Here is an 18,956-nt window from a genome sequence, read left to right on the forward strand (position 1 = left end):
GAGCTAACATCTGTTGCCAATCTCCCTCTTTTTGCTTGAGGAAGATTGTTGCTGAGCTAACATCTGTGCCAGTCTTCCTCTGTTTTATGTGGGATGCAACAACAGCGTGGCTTGACAAGCGGTGCACAGGTCCACACCTGGGATCTGAACCTGCAAACCCCCGGCCACTGAAGTGGAGCACTCGAACTTAACCACTACACCACTGGGCCAGCCCCATAAATCTAATTTTTAAAAAGAACACAAGCCTTAACATCAGAAAGAGATGGGTTTGAAGCCCAGCTCTGCCACTTATTAGCTGTGTGACCTTGGGCAGGCTACCTGACCACTCTGTTCTTCAATTTCCTCATATGGAAAATGAGGTAATAATATTATCTGCTTCCAAGGGTTGGCAAGAGGATGGAACAGGACATTTTGAGTGGGAGGCGGAAGGAGGAAAACACGCTCTAAGGGCATAAAGACAATGGAGTGTTGAGGACTGAACCCCATGGCAGAGACGGCAGTGGGGTGGGGTTGGAGGTAAACAAGTTCTGGGTGTGGGCCCCAGGCTGGCCAGTGAGTCAAGGGCTGAGGCTGGACAAGTGGCTTAACCTCTGGCAGCGTCTCGTTCTCCAACTGTACAAAATTGGGGATTGGATCATGCTAGAGCCTGCTCTGTCCCACACAGAATTAGAACATGATGCCTCACACGGAATGAGAATATTTCACAAAAGGAAGAATGTTAATTGACATCTGGTTGCGGATTTGAGGGTGGGGGATATTAAAATTATTACCCTAGTAATACATGAATATATTTTTATCCTGAAAGATTCTAACAATCCAAACCCATGTAGGGCAAAATATGAAATCCCCCTTCATCAGCTTCCGCCATCAACAGTTTGGAGCACATGCTTACAATTTCTTTCCTTTGCATTTATGTAGATAAGTTGCACAGGGCTAATAGCTAACACTAACTGGGCACTTAGGACATGGCAGGCACTGCTCCAAGCAATTTACATAGATGACTTTATTTAGCCTTCACAACCAACACCTGAGGCAAATTCTATTATTATCTCTTTATAGAGGAGGAAACTCAGCCCCAGAGAGGTGAAGTAACTTCCCCAAAGTCACACAGCTTTGGAGAGGATGAGTTGGGATTCAAACCCAGGCAGCCTGGCCGCAGGGTCTATGTACATAACCATTGCGTTCTATGGTCTCTCAAATATTTTCTTTTTTCCATAAATGAGATCCAACCTTATGCATCTTTTGCATCTTGGTTTTTGCATTTGATATATTTTAGAGAGGATCCCATGTCAGTTCATACAGGCCTACTTCTGTCACGCTAATGATGGCACAGTCCTGAGTGGTATATCACAGCACAAAGATGCCATAATTTATTTGTCCATTCCTTGCTGATGGACTGTTAGGGTATTTCCACTCTTTGATTTTTACAAACAGTCCTTTGACCATCATGATTTGTACATGTCTGTGCACTCGTAGCTATTTCTAGGGATTTCTGGAAGTGAGGATTTAAATCTTTGAGAAATATTGTTAGATTGTCTTCTCAAAATGATGCCCCAGTTTACACCCCATCATCAGTGTAGGAGCACCCCATCCTGACACTCTTACCAACACTGATGGATATAGCCTTCGTTTATTGCCACTGGATGGGGGAGGTGAGACTGTTATATCTCATTGGATGTTTTCCTTTGCATTTCCCAGGTTACCTGTGAGCTCAAGCATCTTTTCAAATTTTTTTTTATTGAGGTCACATTGGTTTATAACATTGTACATATTTCAGGTGTACATCATTATATTTCAACTTCCGCGTAGACTATATCGTGTTCACCACCAATAGTCTAGTTTCCATCCCTCACTGTACACATGTGCCCCTTTACCCCTTTCACCCTCCCTCCCCCCACCTTCCCCTCTGGTAACCACTAATCTGTTCTCCTTATCTATGTGTTTGTTTGTTTATCTTCCACACAGGAGTGAGATCATATGCTATTTGCCTTTCTCCATCTGACTTGTTTCACTTAACATAATACCGTCAAGGTCCGCCCATGTTGCCGCAAGTGGCAAGATTTCATCTTTTTATGGCTGAATAGTATTCCATTGTGTATATATACCACATCTTTATTCATTCATCTGTTGATGGACACATGTATTTTCCGCATCTTGGCTGTTGTGAATAATGCTACAGTGAACACAGGGGTGCATACATCTTTTCTAATTAGTGTTTTTGTGTTCTTTCAATAAATGTCCAGAAGTGGACTAGCTGGATCATATGGTATTTGTATTTTTAATTCTTTGAGAACTCTCCATACTGCTTTCCGTAGTGGCTGCACCAGTTTGCGCTCCCCCCAGCAGTGTGTGAGAGCTCCCTTTTTCCACATCCTCTCTAACACTTGTTATTTCTTGTCTTTTTACAAATAGCCATTCTGACGGATGTGACGTGATATCTCACTGTGGTTTTGATTTCCATTTCCCTAATAATTAGGGATGTTGAACATCTTTTCATGTGCCCGTTGGCCATCTGTATATCTTCTTCGGAAAAATATCTCTTCAGATCCTTTGCCTCTTTTTTAATCAGGTTTGTTTTTTTGCTGTTGAGTTGTATGAGTTCTTTATATACTTTAGCTATTAACCCCTTATCAGATATATGATTTGCAAATATCTTCTCCCAATAGGTAGGTTCTCTTCTCATTTTGTTGATTGCTTCCTTTGCTGTGCAGAAGCTTTTTAGTTTGATGTAGTCCCATTTGTTTACTCTTCAAATGTTTATGATGACCATTTCTATGCCATCTTCCGTGAATGGCCTGTTAGAGTGTCTTAGGGCTGTGGATGTCTAGTCTTTCTTTCTCAGTGCACCCCAATTCCACCCTGTGGTGGCCAAATGTTTTGCGTCTCTCCGAATCCTCCCCCTTTCCTGTGCTAACAGTTCTTGTGTCCTTTTCACCAGGCTCCTGTGTAGTCAGATTCACAGCCTTGACCTAAAGGGAGCCAATAGGGACACTCCATTCCCCCGGCCGTGGTTACCGGTCCAGGGCAGAGCTCAGGAACCAAGAAGGGCCAGCTAGAGAAAACAAGCTCCATTCCTGGACTTGTTTTCAAGCTATTGGACAGAGAAATTCTGTCCTCTTCTGCATTTGGTTCAGTGACATGGGGAACCTGATGTTGCCAGGGACCCCCAAGAGGAGCCAGAAAATGAAGACAGCACAGAGAAGGCAAAGCTGAGGAAGGCAGAGATTCTGAATCTGGATGGTATTATCCCCTGAGCCCCTGGATCCAGCCTCATCTGAAATCAAACTACCCCTGAACTTGTCGATTGCATAAGGGAATACATTCCTTTGTTTTAATTATTATTATTATTGTTGTTGTTGTTGTTGTTACTGAACAGCGTAGATGGAGATTGTTGGGTTTTTGGCTTTTTCTTCTTTTCGTTTCCCACCTTGCCTGAGTCCTAATTGATCCACATGCCCAGAAGGAAACAGGTTCACATTCAGTGGAACTCTCAAGCCTGAAGGCGCGTGGATATGCTTCTAGACCTGCCCAGAAGTGTGATTTTTTTTTTAATGCTAAGCCAAACGGAAGGAATGAGCCCCCACTGTTTTGGAGGGAGGCAAAGTAGGCAGAGAAAAGACAATGCCCGACTTAGCAGATCCTTAGAGACTTGATTTAAAAAAAAAAAAAAGGAGCTTTTGTGATCTGAGCTAACAGCATGGGTGGCAGGAACAAACAGACCTTCCGTTTACTTTTTGTTTGACTCAGGTTTTCTGCAATGGAGGGCTGGGGGTGGGGGGTTGGTGATAAGTGGGCTGGTGGCTCTCCTTTGTGGAAAAAAACCACAGCTGTCACCAAGAGCGGTTTTCACACATTCTGTGAGCAATTGTCTTTGAATTCAGATTTTTCTTCCAAATGAAAAGGAGTGCTCTTGAGATTAGTCAGAGGTCCCCAGGCTGGGAGAGAGGAGGCTGCTAACCGGTGATAATGCCGGCGTTCCCCCAGAGCAAGAGAGTGGGGAGGGCGGAAGTGGAGTGGAAAGAGCTGGGGTTCCCAGTTTCAAACTCCAACCCCCCCACTTACTAGCTGCTCCAGTTGCAGCACGAAGTCCCCCCAAACTTAGTCCCGTAGAACAACCACTGACTACGCTTACCAATGCTGTGGGTCAGGGATTCATGCAGGGCACATCAGCCGTGACGGCTTGTCTCAGCTCTTCCTTATCTGAGGCCTCAGCTGCAAGACTCAAGGGCCGAGGGCTGGATCATCCGAAGGCCCCCTCACTCACACACGTGGCGGGTGATACTGCCTGTAGGCCGGGCCTCAGTTTCTCTCCACCTGGGCCTCTCCGCGTGCTTGGCTTGGGCTTCCTCCCCACATGGTGGCTGGGAGCTAGGGCCACACATCCTGAAAGAGAGAGAGGCAGCTGGGAGTTGTACCACGGTTCACGAGCTAGCTTTGGACATTACCTGGCATCGCCTCCCCCGTATCCTACTCATTGAGGCAGTTTCAAGGTCCTGCCCAAGTTCAGATGGAGAAGAAATAGATTCTGCTTCTTGATGGGGAGCGACAAGGTTCTGGAAAGGCACATGGGACTGGAAATATTGCTGTGGGCATTTTTGGGAATTACAACCTGCCACTCTAACTGTATGAGCGACAAGGCAAGTTGCATCACGTCTCTGGGCCTCATGTTCCTCATCAGTAACACGGGGGTAATAATAGTGTCTACAGTCTAGAGAGGGAATCACATGAAACAACGTGTATAAAGTATGCAGCCTGGTGCCTGCCACACGGCAAGTGGTCAGTGAGAATTAGAAGTTATTGTTAGTAACAGTTATGATTGAACGATGAGGCGTCTTGGTATGGCTGACACAGGGTATTGGGGGTTGAGTTGTGTCCCCCAAAAAGATATGTTCAAGTCTTGACCCCTGGTACCTGTGAATGTGACCTTATGTGGAAATTAGGTCATTGCAGATGTAATTAAAATGCAAATTTAGAACTCCAGGGATTGCCGGCAACCCCCAGAAGACAGGAAGAGGCCAGGAAGGATCCCTCCCAAGCGCCTTCAGGGAGAGTGTGCCCTGTGGAGACCTTGATTTCAGACTTCGGCCCTCCAGAACCTTGAAGGAATAAATTTCTATTGTTTTAAGCCACTCGGTTTGTGGTGCTTTGTTACAGCAACCAGAGGAAACTGACACACAGGGTTTGCCTGGAAGCCAGGAGGATGTGGGTCCTAACCCCAGAGCTGGCTCCATTTAGACAAGCGATGTTGGCATCTTCCCTTCCGCTCTCTGAGTCTGTTTCCTCATCTGCAAAATGAGGGGCTGGGTTTGCTGGTTTCTAAAGTCCCTCACTCTCCAGGATGCTGTGATACATACAAGGCACGAAACTTCAAAACCCGTCATCTTCTGAACATTCTCGGGCTGTGACGCCACTAGAAACGTGTGACATTTAATGATGAAGGTGATCTTTTTGCCTCTGACCCTGAAGGTGGTTCCCAAACCCTCTTTCTGCACCTTTCCCAACTAACTTTGTTTTCTGATTAAAAACATTATTTTCAAATTAATTTGGCAGAAACAATATAGGAGTTATTGTAAAAACAAACAAAAAACAATACCAAAGCGTGTAAGTTAAAAAGAGCAATCCCTCTGCAGTCACCCATCCCACTTAATGTGATAAACACTGCTCACAGTTTGGCCTACATCCTTCTGTATATTTCTATGAATATGTTTGTAATTTGTGTACCATATGCGTTCTACAAAAACGAATGTGCGTAAAGCGTGTGTTTTTCAACAGTGAGATCCTGCTGTCCGCTCTCTTTTACTACCTGCCTTATTCAGTTAACGTATCTGGGAGATCAGACGAGGACTGAAGCCAGGACCACCGTGTGGCACAACTCCAGAGGGCGTCTTTGTAGAGAATACAATATGAATGGGTTAGAGAGGAAGCACCACAAGAAATAGCCTGGCCGTGAAGATTCAGCACTGTGGGCAGGGACAGCTCCCTCCTCCACTCCTACTCCTGGTAGTAAGTTGTTTGGGTTCATAGCAGATGCAAAGGTGACTAAAACACAGACATTGCCCTCAGGGAACTCACAGTCTTATGCGAGAGACAGCTACATGGTTGAATAATAAGTTAATAATGATGTATGTGGATTACACCCATCCAAGAAAAAGAATAGCAATAATGATCATCATCAACATTTATTGAGTGTGCTCACTGTGCTGAGAACTTTGCCTCATTCTCTCGGTTAATCCTCAGAACCACACTACAATGGAGATAATCTTCTGATCCTATTTTGCAGGCAAGGAAACTGAAGCTCAGAAAGGTAAATTAACAGGGGTGAGCAGTCATGCCCTACAAATGCACACATTGCCTGCTAGGGAAAACTCTAGATGCGGTATTTGGGTGGCAAGTACCTGTGGCCGGGCATGACAGCCAGCCAACTGGCCTTGGGCATTGAAGTGCATCCTCACAGCAGATTTGCCTCATTGTTTGGCTCTTTATTTGTTCAGGCCACAGTAAGGAACTGCTGCTGAAACGCACTCACCTTTTACTTGTGGCAGCACAGGAACAACAAACACGTGTCTCCTGGCCCAACGTGGCTGTGGTGTCCTTGAGGGCCATGGCCACAGCCACGTCCTGTATTGGCTTTGTTGCCGGAGATGACCTCTGCCGTCTTCCTCTCGCCCCCTGCTATCTGCTTTCCATACTACAGCTGGTGTCGGCTGTCTAACACGTGTGTATCTCTCCCACCTCTGTCACCCCTCTGGTGGCTGGGGACCCACAGTTCTTGGGTTGCAGTCAAAATGCCTCACCCCACCCCCAGCCTGGCATTTAGGCCTCACTTTGTGCGCTGGCCCTGCACCACTCCAGCTCCCTGTTTTTGCTCTGACGACATGCACTTTACAGTGTGGCGATGCCCAGCAGCTGTGGGCACCCTCACCCTGCAGCAGGTCAGCCTCGTCAAGCTGGCCTGTCTCCCCAGAGGGAGGCGTTCTCCACAGGAGAGGAGCCTGCTCTCCGCCGCTCCTGGCAGGCTTCCCGGCTAGTCACACCGAGGACCTTTTGTCCTTGTCACCATCCCCATCAATAGCGGTGGGACGGTACTCAGCAGATGCCTTTGCAGAGCTACAAATCATTGCCCAGGAAGCTCTGGAACACAGCCTTGCTTCCTCTGCTGAATCAGTTCCCTGGAGGAACTGGGAGGGCCTCAGGACTCTGGGGGAGGCCTCCGTCTGCCATCTCCCCTTCCTTCTTCTCCCCCTTGCAAAAGTGTCTCCCGACTTGTCTCTACAGATAAGCCAAAGCCTTGGAGCCCTAGTGCTCTCAGCCAGGGCCCGCAGAGTGGCTAAGTCTCAAGGAGGACAGAACCCCAGCAAGCGCCAGACCTCTCCCTATCTAGGAGAAAAAGCAAGTGGGACGAAATCGGAACCATATGTGATGTCTTCATCCATCCGGGTTTCTGTAACAAAAATACTGTAGGCTGGGCGGCTTCAACAACAAACATTTATTTCTCACAGCTCTGGAGGCTGGGAGGTCCAAGATCAAGGTGCGGGCAGATGTGGTGTCTACGAGGATGCTCTTCCTGGTTTGCAGATGGGCATCTTCTTGCTGTGTCCTCACATGGCGGAAGGGACCAGGGAGATCTCTGAAGTCTCCTTTATAAGGGCACTGATCCCCTTCATGGGGGCTCCACTCTCATGACCTAATCATCTCCCAAAGGCCTCACCTCCTAACGGCATCATGGCGGGCGGTAGGATTTCAACATAGGAATTTGAGTGGGGAGGTGGGGTGGGTGGGGACACCAACATTCAGTGCCTAACAGGCACCTTGGAGAGTCTCGTGTCTCTTTCTGGAAGACAAAGGCCTTTTGCTTAAGGGATTTGTTAACATTGGTCGTCAAAGAGCTGTAGTTAGACGCTCCACATCATTAGTCACCAGGGAACTGCCAATGGAAACCACGGTGAGACACCACTTCCCACTCACCAGGATGGCTGTAACGACAAAGAAGGAAAAGCAAATGTTGGTGAGGATGTGGAGAAACTGGAGCCCTCGCGCACTGCTGGTGGGAATGGCAAATGGTGCAGCTGCTGTGGAATCAGTTTGGTGGGTCCTCAAAAAGTGAAACAGAATTACCTTCTGGCCCAGGAATCCCACTGCTACGTATGTACTTAAAATAATTGAAAACTGGCACTCAAATACATATGTGTACATATATGTTTATAGCATCGTTATTCACGATTGCCAAAAGATGGAAACAGCCCAAATATCCATCAATGGATGAACGGATAATCAGTGTGGTCTATCCCCACGATGAAATATTATTCAGCCATGAAAAGGAATGAAGTTCTGACGCATGTGACAACGCGGATGAACCTTGAAGACCTCATGCTAAATGAAATAAGCCTGACACAAAAGGTCACAAATTGTGTGATTCTGTTTATATGAAATAGTCAGAATAGGGGAATCCATAGGGACAGAACATATATTTGTGGTTGCCAGAAGTTGGGGTTCAGGGAGAATGGAGACAACCCGCTTATGGGTACAAGATTTCCTTTAGGGCTGATGAAAATGTTTTGGAATTAGAGGTAGTAGTTGCATAACATTGTGGATGCAGTAAATATCACGTTAAACGGTTAATTTTATGTTATGTGAATTTCAACTCAATAAAAAACAAAAACAAAAAGAGAGAGAGCTGTGGTTATAAGTGCAGTTAACCTTGGGCCTCGGGCTAAGGCAAAACGCCTTCCTCGTGTCCCTCCCCTCCGACCCCGTGCCCTCAGCACACAGGCTGTCCACACTCACAGCCCACATCCGGATCAGCACTGCCTGCCAGATTAGGACACACACCACTCATGTACGTGTAAATTCTCCAGGAGCCACATTTTCTAAAACTAAGAAGAAAGAGGTGAAATGAGTGTTTATATTTTATCTAACCCAATATATCCAAAATATTATCCTTTCAACATATGCTCTGTATTTTTTAAGTGACTCATGGGATATTTTGTGGGTTTTTTTTTTTTATATCAAGTCTTGAAATCCTGTTTGTTTTACACCATCAGCCCATCTCGGCTTCGGGACTCTCCATATTTGAAGGGCTCGTTAGCCACACGTGGGTCACCCTGGAACACTAGTTCTCAACAGGAAGTTATCCCCCCGGGGGAACGTTCGGGAAATTTCAGGGGCCCCTTTTGTTCCTACACTTATTGGGGGCTACTGGCATGGAGTGAGCAACGGCCAGGAATGCCAACCATCCTGCAACGCATGAGACAGTGCTACAAAATGAAGAATTGTCCTATGTCCTCTTTGAGACTTCCGAATCTCCCATGGAACATTCACGAAAGTGCTAAAAAATAAAACTATACGCCTTGAACCTACCTCTGTTTTGTGTATAACCATAAAGTGCATTTGGTACAACGTTGTCATACGCAGAATATTCGACGACGTTAACGGCCACGGAAATCCTGGAACAATCAGCCTTCGCTTTGTTTGGAATTTGACAGTCATCTACCGTCTTGGAAATTCACGTCCCCAAAGATGGTCGCCGAGCGGCTGCACAACACGCCATCGATTTGCCTTCGTAGCTTCTGGCCGCTGCTTCAAGTCTTGGAGAAAAGTTGTGCCTAAGCATTTCCTTATAGAAATGCATGTTATTTTTTATTACAAGTGGCTTTCTTTTTATTTTTCCTTTTGAAAATACAGTTGAGGTATTGTATTCATTTTTGTAAATTCTGTGCGGAGAGACGCTACCTTGTCCACGCATTTTCTTTCAGTCGAGTAAAGTGAGATTACAGAATATCTGTATTCAAAGGGAGTTTGGGGTTGATGAGTTGCCTGCCCAACCCAGGCTCTGACCCAGCCCAGCTCCCGTGTTGGGCTTGAGGGGCTCAATTGTTAACTGTCTTTTCACCACCTGGGTTTTCTAGGGCATCGCTGATGACACACTTTGATTGTGTGTCCCAAACCCTAAATGATCTGGGAAAAGCAGGCAGAACCGGGTTGGGAAGAGCCTTGAAGGCCGTCCGAAGGGCTCCTAACTTAATCCTGAAGGCAGCTGGAAGCACTGGGGGGTGTGCTATTTGTCCTTTGTTTTGCTTATTTCAAAACTCCCATGCCCAAAGTACCTCTTCAATTTTCCCCATTTTTAACAAAGTGTTTACTTTGAAATAATTTTAGGCTTACAAGAGGTTGCAAAAAATAGTGCAGAGACCGCTTATCAAGCCATGCTGTGGGAGGCATTCCACATATAAAATAGAGGACGATGGGCACAGATGTTAGCTCAGGGCCAATCTTCCTCAGGAAAAAAAAAGAGGAGCATTGGCGGCGGATGTTAGCTGAGGGCTAATCTTCCTCAAAAAAAGAAAAATTAGTGCAGAGAATTCCTATATACCTTTCACCCAGCTTCCCCTAATGATAACCTCTTACATATCATATTAGTCCATTATCAAAACCGGGAAATTAACATTGGTGTAACGCCATTCACTAAATTACAAACATCATTCATGTTCATCAGATTTTGCATGCATTCCCTGTGTGTGTAATTCTACGAAATTTTGTCAAATGTATATTTTCCTGTAACCACCACCACAATCAGGATACAGGCCAGTTCCATCACTACATACGTGTTTTTAACACCTGTGTACTTTACTGTGTATTATTTCGGAGGGACGCATAGTACATCATTGTATTGATTATACAGACAAGGAAGAGGAAAAATGACAGGATGCTTCCCTCTTTATTTCCTTTTGACCACGAAGTTGGTGTCATGTGTTTTTGAAAGGGCTAGGAGTACCGTGTCCACGTTTTTAGCAGGCTAACGTTCCACTCCCTGCTCAGTGATAATAACCTTGTTTCATCAAAGTTTCTTATCTTTATCAAAGGACTTCAAACTAGAAACCAGAATATGCGGGGTGGCATGACACATCCCCTTGCCGTATCTTTTTAAAAAGGAATCATAAGAATAATTTGTGAAATAATTTTGATAATGATTCCGTACCTAGAATCTCAGAACCTGTGAACCTCAGTCTTGACCACACAATAGAAACAGAATGCTGGAAAGAGTCTATTTCTTAAAATCCCTATGTCCAGGCCCCAATTTAGACCAATTAAGTCAGAATCTTTTGGGATACTGTCCAGACATCAGTATTTTTTTTAACCTTTAATTTTGAGGTTATTTTAGATTCATAGGAAAGTTGTAAAAATAGTCCAAAGTGTTCTTGTTTACCCCTCACCTGCTTCCCCTGAGGTTAACACCTTGCGTCATCTCAGCACAATGATCAAAACTAGGAAATTAACACTGGTACCATAATATTATCTAAATGACACAGTTTGTTTGGATTTCACCAGTTTTTCCAGCAATGTCTTTTTTCTGCTCTGGGATCCCACGTTGCATTACATCATCCTGTCTCCTTAGACTCTTTTTTTTTTTTTTTTTTTTTGAGGAAGATTAGCCCTGAGCTAACATCTGCTGCCAATCCTCCTCTTTTTGCTGAGGAAGACTGGCCCTGAGCTAACATCCGTGCCCATCTTCCTCTACTTTATATGTGGACACCTACCACAGCATGGCTTGATAAGCGGTGCCATGTCCACACCCGGGATCTGAACCAGAGAACCCAGGGCCACCAAAGCAGAATGTGCGTACTTAACCGCTGCGCCACCAGGCCGGCCTTTCCTTAGTCTCTTCTTGGTGGTGACGGTTCCTAAGTCTTTCTTTGTCACTTTCCTTGACACCTCTGAGGAGTACTGGCCAGGTGTTTTGCAGGGTATTTCTCAATCTCATGACTGGATTGAGATTGCACATTTTGGGCATGAACATCAGAGAAGTCAAGCTCTATCCTTCTTGGTGCTGTGTCAGGCGGCCCATGATGTCCGTGTCTCCTTTACCGGTGACGTAGACGCCGATCACTTAGTTACGGTGGCGTCTGCTGGGTTTCTCCACTGTGAAGTTGCCCTCTTTCCCTTTGCAATTAATAAATATCCTGGGGGAGATCCTTTGAGACTCTCTTGTTCCGCCTCACCCTTTCCCCACTAATTTTAGCATCCAGCAGTGGGTCTTGCCTACAGCAATTATTTCTCTTTCCCTCATTCCTTCTCCATTTATTAATTGGAATTTTTCTGTAAGGAAGAGCAAAAATTATTTATATCAGGATGGATTCCTGCATATTTAGTCTATCCTGTGGATTAAGCAATCCAAGACCATCATTATTGCCCAAATCGTTCCAATTTTGGCCATTGGAAGCCCTTTCAGGTTGGCGCCTGTGCCCTTTCTACACGTCCCCATCCTTTTCTGAGCACTTTCTTCCTTTTTTGGCACCACAAGATGCTCCAGGCTCATCTTGTATTTTCCCTGCCCCGGTCCTGGAGTCCCACGGAAGGTTTAAAGTAGGCGGTGACATGAGCGGATGTGTTGTAGAAAGACACTCTGGCTGCAGCGCTGAGGTTGGGTTGGTGGCAGGGAGAGAGAGAATGTGGCAATCTGCCAGGAGCTTGCAGCATTCTCTCCAATTAATTATTGCTTTCCAGTTAAATATAATCACAGCCCTGTCTGGAGCAGTCACCCGGGAATGGACAAGAGGAGACGCGTGTATGAGAGACTGCAGACACACCTCGATCCTCAGAGAGCTGATGAAGGAATTTGGAAGAAAGGTGTTCAAAGGTAAGTTAACTGTCAGGCTTGGGTGACTAGAAGATGGGTCTGTCTTTTGACTTCAAGGACGATGAATGAAGCACCTACTATGTGTCAGATCCTAGGTGCCAGGTGCTGAGGACACAGAGTTCTCTTCTCCAAGAAGTTCTGAGTCCTAGTTGCTATGACACAGGGAAGGACACAGACCAAGGAGAGCACGGGTGAGGGCTGCAGTAGCCAGTGTCCAAGACGGTCAAAGCTCGCATCGCGTCCTTCCAGAAATCTGCTCTGTTTCTACAAGCATCATCAAATTAACATTCTTCTTAAAAATACCATAGAACTTAGATCATTCTATGCATTCGTCCCACAACCTACTATTCCAGCTGGATCTATCTTGGAGATGGTTCTATTTGGGGATATTCCCAATTTTTTGATATGACACTGCCTCAGGCACGTTCGAACAACTGTTGGACCAGGGTCAAGGTGAGAAACAAACCAAGTGAATCATGGGAGAGTCTTGTTTTGACCTGTGACAGATATTGCCATTTGGTTTTGCCAAATGATTCTCTTCTTCCAGCACAAAATGAGGACGTCCCTTTCTCTAGAACCCTCTCAGCTCTTGCACTATGGTTATCAAATTTTTTCAACATTACCAATCAAAGAGGTGGAATATGCTATTTGTTATAATTTATATTTTTAAATGATGTATGATATTACTTTTCTAATAAAAAATGCATACACTTATAAACAAAGATGATTTAAATCAACGTTTAGAAGATGGAGACAGACGACAGCATCTCTCCTCCAGACCTAAGATGGAGACGGTGTCTTACTGAGATCCCTGCTCCCCTGAGATCCCAAAGGCTCCCCTCCACCACCAGAGGGCGCCTGACTAGATGTTTGGAGGAACGAAGAGATTCTTTTCACCAGAAGACAAGCCAGAAAGTCATTTCAGGTCCTGGGGCCCAGACAGGGGTTTGCGGTGGATCCACATTCCTGCTTCCTGCTTCCCACACCCGGGGAAGCCATGGCTAAGACCTGAGATCCCTGCCTCCATCCAGACAGAGGAGTTAATGTACTGGCTTCTGTGCTGTGGATGGAATAGAGGTGGGAGAAGGGACAGCATCCCACGAGGGGGCAAAGGCATGCAGGGAAGTTACTGGAATCAACCCCAATCCTAATAAAGGTAATTTTATATAAGAGTTTCACATAGACACTGTAACAAAGGAAGAGGGGCCACCACTTAGATGGGTAGGCCAATGTTGGGACAGCTGGATCTCCACATGCTAATGAATGAATTTGCCTCCCTACTTCATATCATATACAAAAAGAGAACTCAAAAGAAATCAATGACCTGCATGTAAGAGCTAAAACCATAAAACTCATAGAAGAAAATACAGGCATAAGTTTTTGTGACCTTGGATCAGTCGAAGCTTTCTTAGATATGACACCAAAAGCACATGCTACAAAAAACAGATAAATTGGAGTTCATCAAAATTTAAAACTTTTAGGCATCAAAGAATATTACCAAGAAAGTGAAAAGACAACCCACAGAACTGGAGAAAATATTTGCAAATCATCTATCTGATAAGAGCCTAGGATCCAGAATATATAAAGAATTCTTACAACTCAACAACAAAAAAACAAACCACCCAATGAGGAAATGGGCAAAGGACTTTAACATACGTTTCTCCAAAGAAGATATACAAATGGCCAACAGAGCACATGATTGAAAAGAAGCTCATCATTAGCGATTAGGGAAATGCAAATCAAAACCGTAATGAGATAGCACTTCACACCCATAACAATGGTGCTAATTTTAAAAATGGAAAATAACAAGTGTGGGCAAGAATATGGAAAAATCAGAACTCTTGTGCATTGCTAATGGGAATGTAAAATGGTGCAGCTGCTGTGGAAAACAATCTGGTAGTCCCAAAAGTAAAACAAAGAATTATCTCGTGATCCAGCAATTCCACCCCCAGGTATATACCAAAAAGATGGAAAAAGGTGTTCAAGCAAATACTGGTATGTGAATGTTCACAGTAGCCCTGTTCACAACAGACAGAAAGTGGAAACAACCCAAACGTCCAACAATGGATGAAGGGACAAACAAATTATGGTACACGTGCAATGGAATATTACTGAGCCATGAAAAGGAATGAGGTATGGATACATTCTGTAACATGGATGAACCTCAAGAACACGAGGCTAAATGAAAGTAGCCAGTCATGAAAGGTCACATATGGTACAATTCCATTTATTCAAAACTTTCAGAATGGGTGCGTCCACAGAGACGGAAAACAGATTGGTGGTTGTCAGGGGTTTGGAAGAAAAGGGAAGGGGGCGAAACTGCTTAGCGGGTGCGGGGTTTTTTTTCGGGGGGTGATGAAAATGTTTTGCAACTAGATAGAGGTGGTGGTTGCCCAACATTGCAAACGCACTAAATGCCGCTGAGCTGTTCACTTTGAAATGCTTAATTTTACGTTAGATGAATTTCACTTCAATAAAAACAGAAAGAAAATAATAATTCTACCATAAAAAAAAAAGGAACAATTAGGCAGGCCAATGTGGTAGGTAAATGGGTAGATAGACAAGAAGGTAGACAGACAAACTGACTGACAAGGCCCAAATTTTACCCTCTTTCCATTCGCCCGTTTCCAGAACTTTAAACCGGCACCCAGCATAGAAGCTGACACAGAAGAGGAGTCCAGCAAGTGTTAGTTAAATCAGTACGTTAATCTATAATTATTGTCAAGTATTGACTATGACTTTGAAAGCAAGAAATGTATTTGGCCAAACTTCTGGCGTTTGACATCTGGCAGTTTAGTTAACCTCTAAAAACCTCACTTACCTCATCTGCAAATGGAACTGAAAAGAGTACTGTCACAGCCAGCCTCCAACGTGGCCCCCAGGCATCTCGTCTCCTGATTTTCACGCCTTTGCATGGCCCCTCCCACACTGAAAAGGGCTCGCCCAATGACCAATAGGACGTTGAGGAAATGACGATGCCTGACTTCTGGGGCTGCGTCATAAAGATGCTGCGGCTTCTGCCTTGCTGTCTTTTGGATCGCCTGCTGGGGGGGCGGCGGGGGAAGCCAGCTGCCACGTTGTGAGAACACTCAAGCAGCCCCGTGGAGGAGTCCACGTGGTGAGCAACGCTGCCTCCCGCCAATAGCCAGGTAGTAAAGATGCCGCCAGCCCACGTCAGGCCTTTAGATGACCACAGCCACAGCCAATATCTAATTCCGGCTTCATGAGAGATCCTGAGCCAGAACCATCCAGCTGAGCTGCTCCTGGATTCCTGACCTGGAGAAACTGCGAGATAACAAATGACCGTGGTTTTGAGCCACTAAATTTTGGGGTTATTTATTATGCAGCAATAAATAACTAATACATGGGCCTACCTCATCGTTTTGTGAAGATTAAATTTAATAATGTATAAAAGTCTTAGCATACTGCCTTACATAAGTGTTGGTGAATGTGTGTAAAAAATATATAATATACACACATGCACAGAGATCACAGCCTGATAGAGACCAATGGGACAGTGGCAGAGGGACAGGGGCCATCAGAATGCCTTAAGGAGAGGAAAGTACAGTGGTTATTGATCAAAGTCTAGAGAGATTGCTCAGGAAATTAAAGGAAAGAGGATTGCAAACTGGTGGCCTGGAATCAGAATTTAACCCAGAAATGTGTTTTTGTTGGCCCAGCAAAATACTTTATAAAATAATTGAGTCACTATGTAAAACTCAAGAAATTGTTTTAACGTCCAATTCCGCATATCTAGTTTCTCTTGAAAATTCTTAAGATATGGCAAAACGGTGCCCACATTTGGCCTGGAAACACCAGCTGGAATTCGGTAGCAACCGCCCCTTTAGAAAGGGAAAGGATGGAATTCCAGTTACTGCAGTCCCCACCCCTCCCTACAGCCCCCGCCCTGAGGCTGAGGCTGAAATCCAAACACACATTATTTGAGCATTTGAGTGGCTGTTTCTTTCAGCAGAGCGATATTTCTCAGCACCCACTTCTCTGTCAAAAACGGGAAAGAAAGTTAAATGAAAAGGCTCTTTCTCCCATTTGAAAAGTAACCCTAAATACTGTATTATGCAAAGAAAGATTACTCACTGGCTCCCTGGCATTTCGTTCCACGAACTTACCTTTTGAACTTTAGATTCTTGCTAACACCTGTCAGAAGCTGAGAAGACAGGAGGGAGGGGGCCGGGTGTGGGGAGCACGGAGAGCAGAGGAGCGAGGACAATTTGCATGGTCGTTGCAATCCCAGATGTTAGGGAATGCAAGAGAACTCTGGGCGGCTCTGAAGAACAGGAGACGGACCAATGGTTGTTTTCTTCAAATTCCTAAACGGAGCCAGCATTCTTGGCATGCGCTGAATCGTCTGAGACCAGAGAAGGAATTTCTCAGCAATGCAGGTTAAAATGTAAGGACTTGATTCGGGGCATTTTTTGCCTTCTCTGGGCAGAAGTCTCTGTGTACATACTCCTAGGAATTATTGCCTTGAAAGGTGTTTTGTGTTTTTTTTTTTAAAGATTGGTACCTGAGCCAACATCAGTGGCCAATCTTCTTTTTCCTCTTCTTCTTCTTCTCCCCAAAGCCCCCCAGGACATAGCTGTCTATTGTAGTTCTGGGTCCTCTGGCTGTGAAATGTGGGACGCCGCCTCAGCATGGCCTGATGAGCAGTGCCGTGTCCGCGCCCAGGATCCGAACCGGGGAAACCCCGGGCCGTCAAAGCAAAATGCACGAACTTAACCACTCGGCCATGGGGCCGACCTGAAAGGTATTTTTTTTAAGATACGAGGAAAGAACGAATAAGAAGAATGAGAGTAACCGTTTATCTGATCACCTACTTAATGTGCCACGTGCTTTAACATACTGTAAATTTTCTCCCCGTGTCTCTGCTTCCTCTTTCCTGAATTCACACTGAAGTCAGCCCCGCGCTCATTGCCTCAGGAGAGAGACGTGGCAAGAGATAAAGTAGAAATAATCAGGTTTTTTTAGTGAGGAACATTAGCCCTGAGCTAACATCTCTTGCCCATCTTCCTCTTTTTGCTTGAGGAAGATTGTCCCCAAGATAACATCTGTGCCCATCTTCCTCCACTTTGTATGAAGGAAGCATGGCTTGATGAGGGGTGTGTACGTCCGCGCCTGGGACCCAAACCTGCAAACCCTGGGCCGCTGAAGCAGAGCGCGAGAGCTTAACCACTAAGCCAACGGGCTGGCCCCAGAAATAATCTTTGGGGCTTTTGTTTTCGAAAGTCGAAAGCACGTTATGTGGAATGATATCCAAGACATGCTGTGAGGTGAAGATGCAGAATGGCTCGATCAGCTTGCTACAATTTGCGTGTGGGGAACAAAGGAGTCGGTGTAGCCCTCGTGCGCAGACGGCCCCTTGGAGAAATGGCTGATTTCAGGTCTGAGCAGGAACCGCCCGAGGCGAGTACGGCTGCTCTCAGAGACCCCTGGGCTCATACCAAGTGGCCCCCCGGTGCCAAGTTCGAGAGTCTCTCACACGCCAGAGGGGACCATTTGAGCATCAATAAGGACAACTGACATGGGTTGAAACACAGCAAATATATTTAAATCCATAAACTCATAATCATACTTTAAAACAGCCTTGCCTTGGAGGAGGCTAAGGAACCACCTGCTTATTTTGAAAACCGGTAAATGAAGGGAAAGAAACAAGCGTTGGTTCTGCCTTTCTTCTCCGAATGGCACCTCAAAAAGTCCATTAAGAGAAGATTCCACCTAACACGGGAAGAAGGAAGAGATTGAACCAGAACGTTACCGTTTTGCAACTTTTAATGAATTAATAGGTGGAGGCAATGACCATTAATGGCATCCAATGTGACCAAGAGAGACGACCTGAGATTGGCTGCCTCCCGATGGAAATACACACACCAGCCCGAGGAAGTCGTCTTGCTAAAAAGTGGAATCTGATTCTGATCAAGCCGTCAGATCTATAGATTGTGAGAGAGCCTAGCACGGATTACATACTAGGAGCCTTGGCACACAGATTCCATCTTAGGTGCTGATTTAACGGAAGGACAGGGAACAGAGGAACATACGAAACAACATAACCGGGGATGCAATCAGCGAAATCTTACAAGGAAAAAAGAGAGTGAGGGGGCGGCCTGTGGCGCAGCAGTTAAGTTCGCACATTCCGCTTCGGTGGCCCGGGGGTCGCCGGTTCGGATCCCGGGTGCGGACGTGGCACTGCTCATCAAGCCATGCTGTCGCAGGCGTCCCACATATAAAGTAGAGGAAGATGGGCACGGATGTTAGCTCAGGGCCAGTCTTCCTCAGCAAAAACAATTAAAATAAACATATAAAATAA

The 18,956-nt window shown here is 45.4% G+C and overlaps 1 long non-coding RNA gene across 1 annotated transcript; it reads right to left on the reverse strand.

Moving 5' to 3' along the window:
- Positions 1-4,132: 4,132 nt before the first annotated feature.
- LOC139074782 (uncharacterized) lies at positions 4,133-16,940 on the reverse strand. Its single transcript, XR_011524533.1, has 4 exons — positions 16,762-16,940; positions 15,456-15,919; positions 6,527-7,973; positions 4,133-4,383 (listed from the first exon to the last, which is right to left on the reverse strand). It is a non-coding gene; the product is annotated as an uncharacterized lncRNA (long non-coding RNA).
- Positions 16,941-18,956: the final 2,016 nt, after the last annotated feature.

This window comes from Equus przewalskii, chromosome 12 (genome assembly GCF_037783145.1).
Source record: "Equus przewalskii isolate Varuska chromosome 12, EquPr2, whole genome shotgun sequence".
In the NCBI taxonomy this organism is placed as follows: Eukaryota; Metazoa; Chordata; class Mammalia; order Perissodactyla; family Equidae; genus Equus; species Equus przewalskii.